The sequence below is a fragment of the Panthera tigris genome, chromosome F2, assembly GCF_018350195.1.
Source record: "Panthera tigris isolate Pti1 chromosome F2, P.tigris_Pti1_mat1.1, whole genome shotgun sequence".
In the NCBI taxonomy this organism is placed as follows: Eukaryota; Metazoa; Chordata; class Mammalia; order Carnivora; family Felidae; genus Panthera; species Panthera tigris.
The window spans coordinates 69,719,331-69,735,805 of NC_056676.1; the positions used below are offsets into that span (position 1 = coordinate 69,719,331).

Genomic DNA, 16,475 nt, shown 5'->3' on the forward strand with positions numbered 1-16,475 from the left:
CTTTTCCCCCAGCCCTTTGGGCCGATTATCAGTTAGGATAAGAATCCCTGGTGAAGCTACATTTTTTGTTCCCTGAGTAATGCATGATGTCTACCGATCACATGTTACCAGATGACAGTGTTGAGCTCAGATAAAGCTTACATCGAAGTTAATCTGACACAGCTTCCAGGGTTCATATTACCCCCATCATCTGTGCAATGGGCTGGGCATCCGGGGACAGGACATTCTCAGAATGGAGTTACTGGGTGTGTTTCTCATTTCCCTCTACCCAGACTTCCTGGACTCAGGTGAATGGAAAAGCTTTAGCGGGGGAGGAAAACGTGATCGATCAGCCAGGGCTTTGGAGTCAGGAAGACCTGACTTTCAGTGCTGGCCTGGCCTCTTAGGTGACTTCTGAAATATGGAGCCATCGAAACTGGTCTTATAGGATTAAATGGCTTAATGCAGTGGAATGTCTAACACGGTGCTTGGCACATAGTGGTTGCTCAGTAAATGTCTGCTCTTCTGAAGTTTCTCATTTAGCATGTATTAATATGCACTTGGTAGTTTTTCACAGGATTGAAACATCTCATCCATTTTGTATAAGCATTAATACTAATAATTCTCGGTCCTTTTCTTGCATGTTTACAGAATCCTGTCCAACCTGAGATTTTGGTGCCTTCAATCTGAAAAAAATACGCATCCCTCTGGTACTCTAGAGGAACTTGAGAACAGTCCTTCCCTGAACTAAAGCCAGACCATTGTGGGATTTGGAGACTAAAGGTAAGAGATTTCTTCTCTTGAGCTTTATGGAGCAAAAAAAAAAAAAAAAAAAGGCCTCGGGAATCGGCGATCTCCTGCAACACAAGTTGGGGTGTGGTTCTTGACTTCTTGGCCTCGCTTCCTGTGCTGGTTTGAGAAGCTGGCTTCCCGTAATCTCACCTTGACACACGGGACCTGGTTCTCGGTGTTCAGGGGCCTCAGTGCTGTGCTTTCGGAGCTCTCCCTCTGGCCCTGGCCGAGGACGGAGCCCACCACCTCCTAGGGGGGCTACCCCAAGCCTTTCCTCCTGGCAGAAGGTGACGGGTGCTCTGGCTGTCCTGCTGAGACGTGCGGGGACGGCACCAGAGGAGCGTGAGGAAGTGCGTGGGGAGCAAAGCTCCTTTTGGGGCTGCCTGCTTCCCGCCTCCGTACATTGAATGCTCAGTCACACCAAGCCAGAGGCTGCCGCGGGGGAAGGAAGAGCTGAAAGCCTGGGATTCAGGCAGACCCCAGTTTTCCTGATTTTGCCACTTGCCTCGTCTCGGGTGAATCTCTCAGCTGCTCCCAGCCTCGGTTTCCTCATTTGTAAGATAGGGATCGTATTAGCTCTTGCCTCAAGAGGATGTCGTGGGTATTGAATGAGATAGTGGAGATAGTTCAGCCGGCTGCCTGGCATGGAGGAGGAAATGCTCCAAAACAGGAGGGTGTTTTTTTTTTTTCTTTTAAGTTTATTTATTTATTTCGAGAGAGAGAGAGAGAGAGAGAGAGAGCAAGCACATACGCAGGGGAGGCGCAGAGAGAGAGAATCCCAAGCAGGCTCCACACAGCGCAGAGCCCAGTGTGGGGCTTGAACTCACAAACTGTGAGATCATGAACTGAGCAGAAACCGAGAGTCACATGCTTAATGGACTGAGCCCCCCAGGAGCGCTAGGGTTTTGTTTTTTTAATTCATTAACTATACTGTGTACGGTTCCTTCCAGGCAGCAGGCTATTTTGAAGTCCGTGGTCTGCTCTTGTCTCTGCCTTTCACCTACCGCCAGGTCTGTCTGGGCAATGGCTTGTGCATGCTACACAGACAACCCCTTACCCGTGCAGAGTTGATTACTTCCTCTTCCAGACTGTCGCCGGCGCTCTAAGGCGTGCTTCCCTCATACCACGTCATTCTCTCCCCCACCCGAGCCTGTGCCCCCAGTCACTGGTGAGAGAAAAAGACCATCTTACCCATCCCGACACCCCCCCTGACACTCTTGTGGATGTTGAAAGGACAAAAGGAATGAATAATTGAAAAGGAGGAAGCAGAGAGTAAGAGAAAGAGAGACAGAACCAAAAGAAGAAAGTTTCTAAAGACTGACAACAAAGAAAGAGGTCAGTTGAAATAAAAACAAAACAAAAAAACCCGCAAGATGTTGAAAAGAATAAGTCACATAGAAAAAAGGAAACCTGATCCAAGTGGGGGCTTGTGAGAAGACAGGTAGGAAGTCAGGCTGACGGGATAGCAGGGGATGGTGTTCATATGCTCCTGATGTCTTTTCTCTTGTGTCTTAACTGTATCCCGGGTGCATTTGTATCTCTGATCTCCTGTGTCCCCGGCAGTCCCGTGACATACATGACGGTGAGCGGGAGACCCTGCTCTTCACCCAGTGTGGGGGGACCGACACACATCTGGGTTCTCCAGACTCCCCACAGGCATGGAGGGCACAGAGGGGCTCTTGTCCACTGGGGAGGCTTTGCAGAGAGGGTGCTGCAGCCTGAGGCTCTTGGAAGGCGCATGTCAGTAGGAGCCGAGCTGCTTTGCAGTTGGGAAGCCCCCGCATCCTGTGCTCAGCACCCCAGTGCCCTCCTATCCCGCATTTCCACGTCAGGATCCGATTTCCCACTTTGGGGACGGAACTCGTCTGCACCGAGTGCAGCTGACAGGCCTCCTGTGGAAGCTGTCGTGTACTCCTTGGTCCTTGTGCACTCAGCCAGTCCTTGCGTTTTGCTTCCAGAGCCCCCGCTCCTGATCCGGGCGGCCGACTTTGGAAGCAGGACTAGTGCAGGTGCCTCTTCTGCGGTCACTGTTTTTCCCGTGGCACCTGGAATTAGGGCTGGTGTTCCAGCTGTTCCAGCTGTTCCATTCGAGGGACGGGGGATGACGGGTCTCCAGTCGCTGGGTAGGGGGAGCTGGGAGACGCATTGAGCCGTTTCTTATGGCCGTAGCCACGGCAGAAGTGAGCAGCGTCGCCTGCATTCTGTGGACAGAGGAGAGGCTGGACCGATCTGTCTGGGATGATGGGAAAGGAATTTCCCCAGAACTCAGCTGTTGGGAGCACGTGGAGGGAGCAGGAGGCCGTGCTGGGGCTCGGAGGTGCACCGTCCTGAACAGGTCCGGGCAGGGCTGCTCTGTGCCAGGGGCTCTGAGAAAGGCGTCAGCACCGTGCTTGTGCATGTGGTTCCGCCCATCCTGAAGGCACTGCTGTTCCACTGGGGGCCTGCCCACCTGCACCCCTGCCTTCCGTGAGCCTGCCGTGGAACAGAGATCCCACAGTACACCTGCATTCTCGCCACTCCCCCCCGCCACGCCCCCTGTGACCATGGACAGGTCCTTTCCCGTTCTCCAAGTTCTCGTTTCTCAGCCGCAGAATGGACCAGCCCCACCTCAGGTTGGTCTTGAGGATCCCAAAGCTGGCCTGAGAAAATGCTCAGCAAAAAAGGGAGCCCTTATTACTGGCTTCTTCTCCACTTCCTTCCTCACCTGTCTGCTTCTGACAGGTTATCCTCTCATCCCGGCCCTTCCTTGGACATGCACACAGGCTTGACTTCTTCCCTCTGACCCTCACCTTGCTCTTCTGGACTCCTCCCCTGGCACCAGCGCCCCCTGGGAGCACCTCCCGGCTCCTGCCTGATTGGTATTCTCAAGCTGCCCCCTGACCCTGACTTTTGGGGAGAGGGCATCTGAGAGCTCGTGCCTGCCTGCCTGCCTGCCTGCCTGACCGTGGGCACGAGCCCACCCTGGTCTTCTCTAGCCACAGGCTGCTTCCTGTGTTCACTGCCTGCAGCGCCGCAGGAACTCTTGGCCCACTCGGGACTCTGGGCTTGAAACAGAAACGTTTTTTCAGAACACCTCTGCTATTAGCCCATTTTACTATTACTCTGTTTCTTGTGGTTTCATATTGAGGTTTTTGGCTCATTGCATTTGACCTGGAGTTTATTTTTAGTAGTGAAGACAGAGTTCAGTTAATGTCAAAATGTGAGGGCAAATGCAGAAGAGGGATTCGTAAGTCTAGGGGAAAATACACCTAATTTTGTTTTTTTCTGATAATATCTGCCACACCAGCAGACGCTGAGCTTCCCCAGTGATGCTACCGTGGGCTTAGGCCGAGGCAGTGCCTGGTGTCCGGGCTATCCCCTGAACACGAAAGTGCTTCTGGGGCTCTCTCGGTCCCACCAGTCCAGCAGCTGGCCACACAGATGGACAACCACTACAGTTATCGTTATGCGCGATAATTATTGTGATTATTATTAAAGGCCAGGCTTTGTAACTTCGGCTCTTATTATCTCCCCCGTGGGCTTCATTGTCTCCAGAAGCAGCATACAACTTTCTTGAATATCATCTCTTTCCCCTGCACTGGAAATATTTTCTGAGGAGGCTACGGGTCTTGCCCTCTGTGTCTAGTCCCAGCTTTTGGCATCGGGACAGGAGTGCAGGACGTGCATGGGCAGTGTTTTCTTGGTCTGACTGAATTTGAGGTGCTTGGAGTTTGGGCCAGAGAGTCGGAAACAACGTAAAAAGTACTCCTCTTTCTTTCTTTTGTTTTTGCTTTTTTTTTTTTTAGATGTGAGCATCTTTTTAAAAATATTTTTTTAATTATTTTTAAAAATTTAAATCCAAGTTAGTTAACATGTAATATAATATAATAATGTTTGCAGGAATAGAATTTCGTGATTCATCAGTTACGTATAACACCCAGTGCTCATCCCAACAAGTGCCCTCCTTCGGGCCCCTTGCCCATTTAGCCCTTCCCTCCACCCAACACCCTGCCAGCAACCCTCAGTTTGTTCTCTGTATTTAAGAGTCTCTTACGGTTTGTCCCCCTCCCTGCTTTTATATTATCTTTGCTTCCCTTCCCTTATGTTCATCTGTCTTGTATCTTAAATTCCACATACGAGTGAAGTCATATGATACTTGTCTTTCTCCGACTTTTTTCACTTAGCATAATACCCTCCAGTTCCACCCACATTGTTGCAAACGGCAGGATTTCATTCTTTCGATGGCTGGAAAGTACTCCTCTTTCGAGGGCCCCCCGGTCTGCTTTGGGAAACATGATAAGCACTGCCATGCGCTTACGGACTTTCAGTTTGTAAAGTTCTCCCTCGTCTTTTCTCCTGTCTTTTCGTCCACAACTATTTACTCAGAACCTGCAGCATCCCAGTGCGCAGGGTGCTCAAGTGTAAAGGAGGGAAGAGCCACCTTTATTTCTTGCCCTGAAAGAAATCTGGAAACGGAGACTGGCCGTCTGGATCCCCTGGTCGTGGACCGCTTACCGGTGCCACCCCAAATCCGTACGTTGAAACCCTAATCCCGAATGCAATGGCCTCAGGAGGTGGGGCCTCTGAGAGGTGATGAGGTCATGAGGGTGGAGCCCTCACAATGCAATTAGTGTTCTTATAAAAGGACCAGAGAGAGAGAGAGAGAGAGACAGAGAGAGAGAGAGAGGCTTCTCTCCACTCTCTGCAGTGTAAGGCCACAAACCGGAAGACTGTCTTTTGCACACCAGGACCTGAAATCTGCCAGCACGTCTTGGATGTCCAGCCACCAGGACCGGGAGAGATGAATGTCTGTCATCTAAGCCACCTGCTGTGAGTGGCATCCTGTGAGAGCAGGCTGAGCAGACCGGGACGCCGTATTTCACAGATGAGTGGACTGCAGACTCAGAGAGGTGGTGTTGGTGAGGCCTCCCTGCTGCCTGCTGCATCTCAAGTTCGAACGTGCATCTTCCGAATCCGAATCTGACCTGCAGCCTGTCTGGACTGTCTCTTTGCGGCCCCTCGCCTCCGCATCTGTGTGTCCGTGTGCCCCTCTCCCGCGATTTTTCTCTGCCGCCTTCCTTTCCCCGTCTCCCAGATTTTTCTTCTGAAGATGAGGGTCTTTCTCTCCCCAGTGCCTCTTGGGGCAAAGGGATGAGGGGATCACGGGGCTGCTCTGTGGCTGCTGCCCGGGTGGAGGTCTCCCTCTCCGAGTCCCCCTCCCCAGCACCTGCTGTGGTGGCCCTGGCAGGATACAGCCACTCCTCCCCGTCCTCCTACCCTGGTCCGCATCCCCACCGTGAGCCGGGTGGTGCCCCAGCTCTGCGGAGACAACAGTGGATAAACACACTGGGGGAGATAGCATTCAAACAACTGTATTTGTGTAGTGTTATGGACTAAATGTCTGTACGCTCTCTACCCTACCCCCAGTGTGGCTGTTTTTGAGCACAGGGAGTACGGAAGCTTACTCGAGGGTGAGGCCCTGGTCTGATCGGCTTAGTGTCTTTCTAAGAAGAGAGGTGGCAGAGCTCGTGGGAGAGCCGCCCCTCGTGTCTCGTGAGGACGTAGCAAGAGGGTGGCTGTCTGTCCGCGGAGAAGAGAGCTCTCACCAGAGACCGAAGGGGCCAGAACCTTGGCCTCAGACTTCTTGCCTCCAGAGCTGTGAGAAAATAAATGTCTGCTGTGCAAGCCACGTGGCCTCTGGAGTTTAGTTACGCAGCCCGAGCAGTCTAAGATGCATGGTGGACGCACGTCTTGGGCCACAGGCCACAGGCTGTAGGGAGGTTTGATTGCCTTGGCCCCAAAGCTCCTCTTTACGTGTCGGGTCCTGGCCGACAATTTTGAACCTTCACAGTCCCATCTTTAAAGTAAGGTGTCCGGTTGGTGTGCCTGGGTGGCTCAGTCCGTTAAGCGTGCGACTTCGGCTCAGGTCATGATCTCATGGTTCATGAGTTCGAGCCCCGCGTCGGGCTCTGTGCTGACAGGTTGGAGCCTGGAGCCCGCTTGGGATTCCGTGTCTCCCTCTCCCTCCGCCCCTCCCCTGCTCGTGCTCTGTCTCTGTCTCTCTCTCTCTCAAAAATAAGTAAACATAAAAAAATATTTAAATGAGGTGCCCAGTGGAGTGACCATAAGAGCTATTCTCTGTTCTGTCTGTCCTGGCGCAGGGTTTCCCTAAGCCCCGCCCCGCTGACAGTTCTCACTTTGTGTCTTTCTTGCTCACACAAGATCCGCTCTTTACCGAACACTCCCGTGGTCGTGGCATCAGGCGCCTGGGAGTCGAGGCAGCCCTGGAGTCCCGGTCTTGCTCTTTGTGACCCACGGGGCTGCCTCGCGTCTCAGATCCGCTCCCCGTGTCGCAGGAGCTGCTCACGTCAGTCGCGTGTGCCTTCTCGCAGCCCGCCCGTCTGCTTCCTCCCGACGCGGCTGAGCACTGGGGGTCCTACTAGTTGCGATTAGGCACCGCTAACAGGGTGCTGCCTTCAGGGGAGTAGTAGTGGTGTTGGGTGGGGCACGAACACCAATAATACAGTAGTAACGCACATGTATTATTCATAGCGTTCCCAACACTTTCCATGTATTATCTCACTTTTCAGAACATGTGAGGGGGTGGAGGTTCAGTAACACACCCTGGACGGCAAATGAAGGCATCTTCCCATGGAATGTGTGCGACGCACAGATTAGTACTATGTGCTTTTGCATCATTTCAAGCCCTTTTTATTTTCTAACTTGAGGCTGATATCCAGGAGCTTTTACTAACGAGAGAACCGTTAGCTGAATCGAAGTAAGAGCTCCACCTCCTGGGTCGGTCCATCCCAGTGGGTCTCTCGGTGCCTCTTACCCCGGACGGCCCCTGTTCCCTCCCGGATGCTTCCCAGCTTGGGCACCAGATTCTCTCCAGTGAGAAACCCTTCCTGCCCTGTTCCTCTGGGATCCGGGTTTGTCCGGGGGACTGGCTCCGGTGGGTTTTCTCCTCGGTTTGTAATGAAATAAGTGACAGAGCCCCACATGGCACACAGCTGTCTTGTGGCCTGGCTCCTCTGAGATGCGGGTGGTTCCAGAAGCCCTGTGCTGCTGCATTCTGGGTCCCTGTTGTCACTGAGTAATGACCAGCCTACTGGGAATTCTCATTCTTCTGGTCCAGCCGTTTTTCCTCCAGTTGTGTCACTCTTGCAGAATCGGTTGTAGCAGGTGCCTTTGGGAAGAAAACACCCATCCATGGGATAGATGCAAGCTGGCCTGCGGGGTTCCTTTTATCCTCCTGCAAAGATGAAACCTTTATTAAAGTAGAGAATTGATCTGCTCTAGCTTCAGACAGCGTTCAGCCTCAAGGACTCATATGGCCATTTTTCTGCTGTTGCGGAGCTGAGGCACCCTGGCTTCAAGCCTGTGGGAAATGAGATGCATTAAGGAGAAGTTTCACACAAATAAAAATACGAAGGGGTGCCTGGGTGGCTCAGTCAGTTGAACGGCCAACTTCGGCTCAGGTCATGATCTCACGGTCCTTGAGTTCGAGCCCCATGTCAGGCTCTGTGCTGACAGCTCGGAGCCTGGAGCCTGCTTTGGATTCTATGTTCCGCCCCTCTCTCTGTCCCTCCCCAACCCGCTCTCTCAAAAATGAATAAATGTTAAAAAAAAAAAAGTAAAAAAAGTAATAATAAGAGGAAAAAAGATAATTTAAGTGCCATCCTCTCTGATCTTGCTTCTTCCCTGGTGGACTGGGGGGCAATTGAGACCGTAACTGGCCATGTGGGGGAGGGGTATGGGAAGGGTCCCAGGAAGGAGACGCGAGCCCTGGTCTCTGCTTCACCACTGGGAAGAAGGCTCTTGGATGCTTCTGAGCCTCAGTTTCCTCCTCTGCAGAGTGAGCTGTTCTGAGGACCAAATGACATTGTTGCCTGGCTCCTCAGAGACACCTGAGATGCTCCGCCCCCGGCCACTGAGCTGAAGGGTTCGTTGGCCATTCGCTACGGGCCTTCGGAACCCGATGGTCTCCAGCGATAAGTGAAAGCAGCGACTGGCTGGCTGCCAGAGTTCCTCCCAGGTTACACAGGCCACGTTCACACCAGTTCCCTTCCAGGCCGATAACGTTTTCCAGAGTTGAATGGGAACACTGTAAGACGGTCATCACAGGAGCAGAATGCAGGGAAATATTCCACATGTCATAATTTGTTACCTATACCCCCTGTGCGTCCACTCCCCCGTGCCTATCCTTCACACACATTTTTTTAACAGACTTTATTTTTAGAACAGTTGTACGTTTTACCAGAAAATTGTGACAGCCTTTCTGAATGGTCTCATATACCCCACAGTCAGTTTTCCCTGGTAGGAACCTTTTACGTTACTGTGGCACATTTGTTACGATTAATGACCAATATTGATGCATTATAGTTAACTATCATTTATGCTTTTTAGATTGCCTCAGTTTTTACCTGATGCCCTTTTACTTCTAAGGATTCCATCCAGTATACTATACTACATCTAGTTGCTATGTTTCTTTAGGTTCCTCTTGGCTGTGACAGTTTCTCAGACGTCCCTTATTTTTGATGACCTTGACAGTTTTGAAGCGTACTGGCCAGGTACTTTGTAGCTTGTCCCTCAGCTAGGATTCATTCGCCTGATGTTTTTCTCAGCAGTAGACTGGGATAATGGCTTTGGGAAGGAAGACCCCGGGGGCAGAGTGCTGTTTTCATCACATCATTTCAAGGCTGTATGCTACCACCTGAGTAATCACTGTCGATGTTAACCTTGACCACCATTTGTCAGATTTCTCCATTGTAAAATATTCTCCCTCTCCCACCGTCCCCCCCACCCCCACGCGGACAGATGTCACTATATATAGCCCACACTTAGGGAGTGGGAGACTGTGCTACCTCTTGGTGGTGATCTACAGCAACTGCTTGGAATCCTTCTCCGTAGGAGATCTGTCTCGCAGCCCCCACGTCTATGTCTGTGTCTGTGTGTGTGTATGTGTCTACATACATCAGTGTGGCGTCACAGATGTGTATTATATTTATTGTATACTTTGGATTATACTGCAGTAGGACTTCATTCATTGCGTTGCTCGTGTTTTTCCAGCCTTGGCCCCTGGGAGCCCTTCCGGTTGGCTGCCATGACCTTTTGACCTACCCCCTCCACCATTAGTTTCACACACCTCCCCTTATCGTGGCAGTTTTTGTTTGTTTGCTTGTTTTTGAGCATTTCCTTACTTTCTGGCCCTACTTCTGTATTTCCTGCCCCAGACGTAGCATCAGCCATTTCCCCGAGGAAATTTCCCCTGGTTTCTTTTGTCAGAGAATGAGATTAGAAACCAAGGCGCGGGTACTAGATGTGCTCATTGCTACCGAGGTGTCACTGCTCCTAGGCCTTCTCAGGGATAGCGATGAAATACATGTGTGTAGGGGCACCTGGGTGGTTCAGTCCATTAAGTGTCCCACTCTTGATTTCGGCTCAGGTCCTGATCTCATGGTTCGTGAGTTGAAACCCCACGTCGAGCTCTGTGCTGATGGCATTGAACCGGGTTTGGATTTTCTCTCTCCCTCTCTCTCCCTCTCTCTCCCTCTCCCTCCCTCTCTCTCCCTCCCTCTCCCTCCCTCTCCCTCTCTCTCCCTCTCTCCCTCCCTCTCTCCCTCCCTCCCTCCCTCCTTCCCTCCTTCCTTCTCTCTCTCTGCCCCTCCTCTGCTCATGCTCTCTCTCTCAAAATAAAGAAATAAAACTAGAAAAAAAAAAAATGTGTGTGTGTGTGTGTGTGTGTGTGTGTGTGTACTAACTCACATATACCCACATGTGCATAAATATTTGCATGGGTATCCTTATGGATCTATATGAAGCTAACTGAATTCATACTGATGTCCCAGCTCTAACTCATGCACTGTTGAACAGACTTATTTTTTTTCAGCCACATTGGTTGGCAGGGGTGGCGATGAATGGCGAGGTCCAAAAGTCCACGTGGGCAGAAAGCCGTGGCTGAGAACACTGGATTTTTCCCTGTGAGCAGTGTGGTCTCATGAGCAGAAGTGAAGGTGAGCCAGACACAGTGGGACAGAGGCTCAGAAATGTGTACTGCCCAGAATGCTTGTAGACCAGGAAGCTATCACAGGCACACTGGCCTTTGCATACCTCTTTCTGGGCCTGTGTGCCTTTCCTAGTCTCTTGGCCTTCTTGTCCTGCAGGAAGCTTTTTTCCATGTCACCCCTACTGCTTGGCCTCTCTTTCCACACTCCTAAGCCCCCTGGCTTACCGCATTAGAATGTGCCCCCTCCCTCTCTCCCTTCCTTCCTTCCTTCCTTCCTTCCTTCCTTCCTTCCTTCTCCCTCCCTCACCTTTCCTTCCTTCCTTCCTTCCTTCCTTCCTTCCTTCCTTCCTTCCTGTCTCTCCCTGCCTTCCTCTCTCTTTCTCCCTCCCTCCCTCCCTCCCTTTCTTCTTTTTTCCTTCCTCCCTCCCTCCCTCCCTCCCTCCTTTTCCCTCCTCCTTTCCTTTCCTTTCCTTTCCTTTCCTTTCCTTTCCTTTCCTTTCCTTTCCTTTCCTTTCCTTTCCCTTCCCTTCCCTTCCCTTCCCTTCCCTTCCCTTCCTCTCCCCTCCCCTCCCCCTCCCCTCCCCTCCCTTCCCCTTCCCTTCCCTTTTTTCTTTCCTTTCCTCCTTCCTTCCCTCCTTCCTTTCTTCCTTTCTTTTCCACATCTTCCAAGTAGACCAAACCTTTGAGGGAAGCCCTGTGTCATCTCAGCTGTGACTCACACAGCCCCCGAAGTGAAGGAGAGGCTTCATCCATTCAGCTCCTGAGTTTGTTGGGAAAATAAAGCCGTGGACAAACACATGCCCCTGACTTCTTGGAACCTGATGCTCGCCAAATGGGCATGAAGGCATTCACATACACTGTGGGATGCCCCACCTGGTTTCCTTTTCTGCCAGGTGTCTCTAACTCATTTATCTCCAGGGCCAGGCAGGCAGCGTGAGGGAGTGATGTGGGCCTGGTGGGCACGCAGCAGGGATTGGTGGGGAACTGGGAGGCACACAGGGCTGATGAGGAACTGGGATACCTGGTGTGACGTACGGGCCGGGCTGCCCAGCTCGGGTCTGTGCCTGACTAGTTGTTTGTAAACTTTTTGGCTCTTGCCCCCGTGCATGCCCAACATAAAGGGAGTGGTGGCCAGCCCGCGGTTTCTGGTTCCAGCCCGGGAGGACCGCTGGCCCAGTGTGGCCAGATCTGATGGCTCCGAGGGGACTGCAGGCCTGGGAGGGAGGAGGGCCCCGCCCCTGCCATTTGCCCCCTGTTCCTGACATGGTCACCGCGGCAACTCTTCCTCCCCTTGGCAGCAGCATGTGGTCCCGTGCCAACAGTGGCTTCCAGTTTGCAGGCGTGTTTTTTTTGGTCCCACGCTCTGGGAACCAGCCTCACTGGCTGTTCTAGGAGATGACACCCCAGCCAGGACCGCCACAGGCCCCGCCAGACTTCTTAGAACCCCACTCTCGCACCCCATCCCTGAGGGGGCGGGCTGCCTTGGGATCCTCCTCCTGCCTGTTCAGTAAACGGCTCTTTGTCTGAAATTGTGCCTGTTGAGGCGACTGGTGTGCTTCCTCGTCCCAGATGGGACCCTGATTAACACGCAGGGCGCCTGTCCGTATTTCCCACCCCTGTCTCCTTCGCTCAGCTGAGCTCGAAGCGGATGTCCAAACTTGTGACCCGGGGGCCCCACCACCCACCCGCAAGCCCTTCCTGGAAGGCCTGCTGGCCTGCAGCTTCCACTCACTGCTGGCCGTCCTCACCTCCTGCTGCCTCCCACGGCCACGGGCACTCCCCGGGGTGGGGTGGGGGGGGTCCGCCGGCAGCCCCTGGTTCACAGCCCGCTGAGCAGGGCGGGCGGCGATGCTCTGGGTTTTCCGCAACGAGCCCTGGTCCCCGGGGTGGGCCGGGCTCCTCTGTGTCCGCAGAGGCGTGTCCCCCCTGCGGGGTGGAAACAGCCTTGTCAAAATGAACCAGGGCAGCGCTGACGGGAAAGTGAGGCCAGCGTGGGGAGGGCACGTGGGCCGGTGCTTGCCAGGGGGTTTCCTCCCTGCCGATACCCCGCAGGAGGCTGCTTCTGGCACGCTTCCTGCGACCCTGCACCCCCCGCCCCCACAGCCACTCACTGAAGAGTGTCGCCTTTGTGCCAGAACAGCCCTCCTCCCAGGATTTTCCCCTTGCCCCCTGCCCCAGCACCATCGCCTGAACTCGCCCTCCTTACAGGGCTTGGCGACAACCCTTTCGTCACTCCACCGCCGAACCCGTATCTTCCTTGGGGTGCAGTGTGGTGGATGATAAATCGTGATATTCCTCGGTCTTTCTGATTGATAGTGATCATTATGACGGTCACCTGTGTCCAAAACCGGCCTTCTTCGTACATGCATTCCATTTTCCTGGCGTTGCTTTACACGTTACCTTCCTCATTCAGGACCTTCCAGAACGGGCTGTGTGGATTTATCGGGGGTGCGTATTAGTTTGCCAGGGCGGCTGTAACAAAGTACCACCGACAAGGTGGCTCAAAACAGGACTAATGTGTTCTCAGACAGTTGTGCAGATCAGAAGCCAGGAGGCAAGATGGTGGCAGGACCGTGTTCCCTCCGAAGGTTCTAGGGAAGAATCCTTCCTCTCCCCCTAGCGTGTGGTGATGTCTGCCAGTCATTGGCCATCGTTGGTTTGTAGCTGCACCTCCCCTTGTCTCTGTCTCCATCCTCATTTGGGCTTCTCTCTGGTGTGTCCGTGTTCAAATTTCCCTTTTCTTAAAAGGATCAGGTCCATCCTAATCGCAGATGACCTCACCTTAACTTGATTACTTCTGCAAAGACCCTATTTCCAAATGAGGTCACATTCACAGGTACCGGGAGGTAGGACTCCAATATATCTTTCTGGGGACACAGTTCAACCCCAAACAGGGTATGCGAAGAAAACGTTATAGCTTCTATTTTTGTTTGTTTTATTCCTTTTTTAGAAAATATCTTAATTTCTTTTTAATGTTTGTTCATTTCCGAGAGACAGAGACAGAGCATGAGTCTCTGAGCGTGAATCCAAAGCAGGCTCCAGGCTCTGAGCTGTCAGCACAGAGCCCGATGCAGGGCTCGAACCCACGAACTGTGAGATCATGACCTGAGCTGAAGTCGGATGCTTAACCGACTGAGCCACCCAGGCGCCCCGAAAACGTCTTCGTTTTTGTAAGCTCCATAGTATCCAGGCATTTATGTATATAAATGAAAAAAAAAATACTTATGCAGAATTTGGGGGCTGTGCTCAAACACGAGTGTTGAGAACATACTCAAAACACACACACACACACACACACACACACACACACACACACTCATCAGGCCACTGGTCTGACTTATAGACTGGCCCAGTCACAGTCAACTTGGGCTGCTGTAACAAAATACCGTATGTAGACTGGGTGGCTTAAATAGCAGGGAACTAATTTTCACACAGTTCTGAGACTAGGGATCCCAACATCAAGGTGTGACTGATTCAATTTCTGGTGAAGTATCTGTTCCTGGCAGGTAGATGGGTACCTTCCTGCTGTGTCCTCGTAGAGAGAGCGAGCGAGAGAAAGAGAGAGAGAGAGAGGGAGAGAGAGAACTCAGGCTGTATGGTGTCTCTTATAAGTACATTCATCCTTTTGGAGCCAGGCTCCACCTTTATGACATCATTTATTCCTCATTACCTCCGCGAAGGCCTTTTCTCCAGATACAGTCCCATTGGTGAATGGCACTTCAACATAAGCATTTTTGGGGAGACACAATTCAGTCCGTAGCAGGGCCCACCTTCTGGATTTTATTACACAATCCGCTGCCCTTGGCTCTTGTGAATTACAGAAGAAACCCGAATCCCAGTGGGGCAGATAGACCCTGACTTCAGTTGCAGCTCCCCCTGGCTTTTATCTTGGTGTTTTTCATCACTTTTTATTTCATTTCGTTTTATCATCAGTAGCCGGGTGCCGTAGGCAAGTTCATTACCCTCTCTGACCCTCACTTTCCACATCTGGGACATGGGGATGATGCCTGCCCGGGGACTTGTTAGCAGCTGCCGACAGTTTCCCCTTCTGACCACCGCTCCCTCCCTGCTGCCCTGCAGCCGTGGCTCCTTTGGGCCTGCCCCAGCAGGGTGGGAGAGTCGTGAGGGGCAGATACTTCGTTCTGGCTTCTGGCGGTCACTGTAGGCACCACCCGCTCTGAGGCCTTGCTGGGCCCTGCCTTTCTCAGCCCCTTCATGTATCATCCAGTCGTGGGTCTCGTCTCCCCCTCATGATGTCATTGTCGGTATTGAACCGCCGTTTTGTTTCTTTATGCGTCGAGTGTCTTGCTCTAGGCCAGCTCGTAAAGCAGGCCCGTGGCATCCAGCCAGCTTGTATATAGCAGGTGATCAGTGACTGAGAATTTATTGGGTTTATCGGGTAGTGGAGAAGGGAGGGCTTTGGCCCAGCTGCCAGAGCTTCTTCCCCTTCCTCTCCCTCTCTCCATCTCAAAGGAGGCTGGGGGGGGGGGGCAGGATGAGAAGCTCTCCTTCTGCCCTCACTGCCCACTGCCTCAGACACAGTCGACAGGAAGCAAGGTCTCCATGATCCTAGACAAGAGCCCCAGCAGTGCCGTCACAGGACCATGGGCCTGGAGGTCACATAACACAGTGGGAGCCCTTAGCCTGTCCCTTACTGCTAGCAAGGACTTGGGCAAAAGCCCAGTTTTTCCTTTTTGCAAAATGAAGCTTATTAATAATGGTGCCTGCCTCGTCAGGTGGCAGTGGAGAGGAAATGAGATAACGTGTGTGTGCCCTTCGGACCAGGAAGGTCCAGGCCTGAGGGAGAGACCCAGGCCAGCAGAGCCACTGCTCTCCAGATGAACTCTGCACGAGGCTTCCAGAGTGAGTTACTTCCCCTCACTGAGTTTCTGCTCTTTATACAGGTAGTAATGCTTTTCTCGAAGTTGTTATGAAATGTTACATAAAGTGACATGAAGCGGGTTGTAAAACACAACACAAAGGTTAGTAGTCATTATTAGCAAGTGTGATTGGGAAACTTCATTCCTGCATTGGTATCGTCTGAGATTCGTTACCTTGACATCTGGAGCTGAGGCCCAGTGATGACTGGTACACATGCAAATTGTTGAGTCCTTCCCAAATAGCAAGTGAATATGGCACCCTGCACATTTGTGGGAGTCTTTTGTAGCACACGTGCATGCTGTTGACTGCTGTTTGGCTGGAGCCCTGACCTTCTGAAAAGGTCTCCAACGAACAGATGGACCCACGTTCCTTGTTCCTGTGGCTCCTGCTCACAGCATCTGCCCTGGTGCTGGCACAGCCATAGCTGGTTTCCTTTGCTCCTGCGTTGGACATTCCAGCAGACTGTAGCGATGGATGTTGGCCAGGGAAAGTGGGCACTCTCATGCACCGCTGGGGGGCCAAGGCGGTGATGAATCAGACCGAGTTTGTTGAAGGAAGCTTTGGCAGGCCCTTAAGGGGCCTCTTAAGGTTTAGAGTGTGTGCGCTTCTGATGAGTCAGTCTGTCTTCTAGAAATAGTAAGACAAGTTGCAAAAGATACTCATTTTACAGCATTGATAAAATAGCAGAACCTGGAAGACTGATTGACAATGATTGACAATTTCCTACTCAACAGTCACTAAGAAGAGTGAGATGTGCCCTCCTCAGTGCATCAGATCAGGAAGCACTTGTCTGTTGGCTTGTCCCTTTACTGATTATATTGACCTTGATCCCTGG

The 16,475-nt window shown here is 52.2% G+C and overlaps 1 long non-coding RNA gene across 5 annotated transcripts in view; it reads left to right on the forward strand.

The window, feature by feature from the left end:
• The window catches only part of LOC102951043, a 274,243-nt gene that overhangs the window by 147,410 nt on the left and 110,358 nt on the right, over positions 1–16,475 (forward strand). For all 5 annotated transcript variants that reach the window (XR_006213224.1, XR_006213223.1, XR_006213225.1 and 2 more), the window contains one exon: positions 631–762. This is a non-coding gene — a long non-coding RNA (uncharacterized LOC102951043). The remainder of the gene's footprint in view (positions 1–630; positions 763–16,475) is intronic.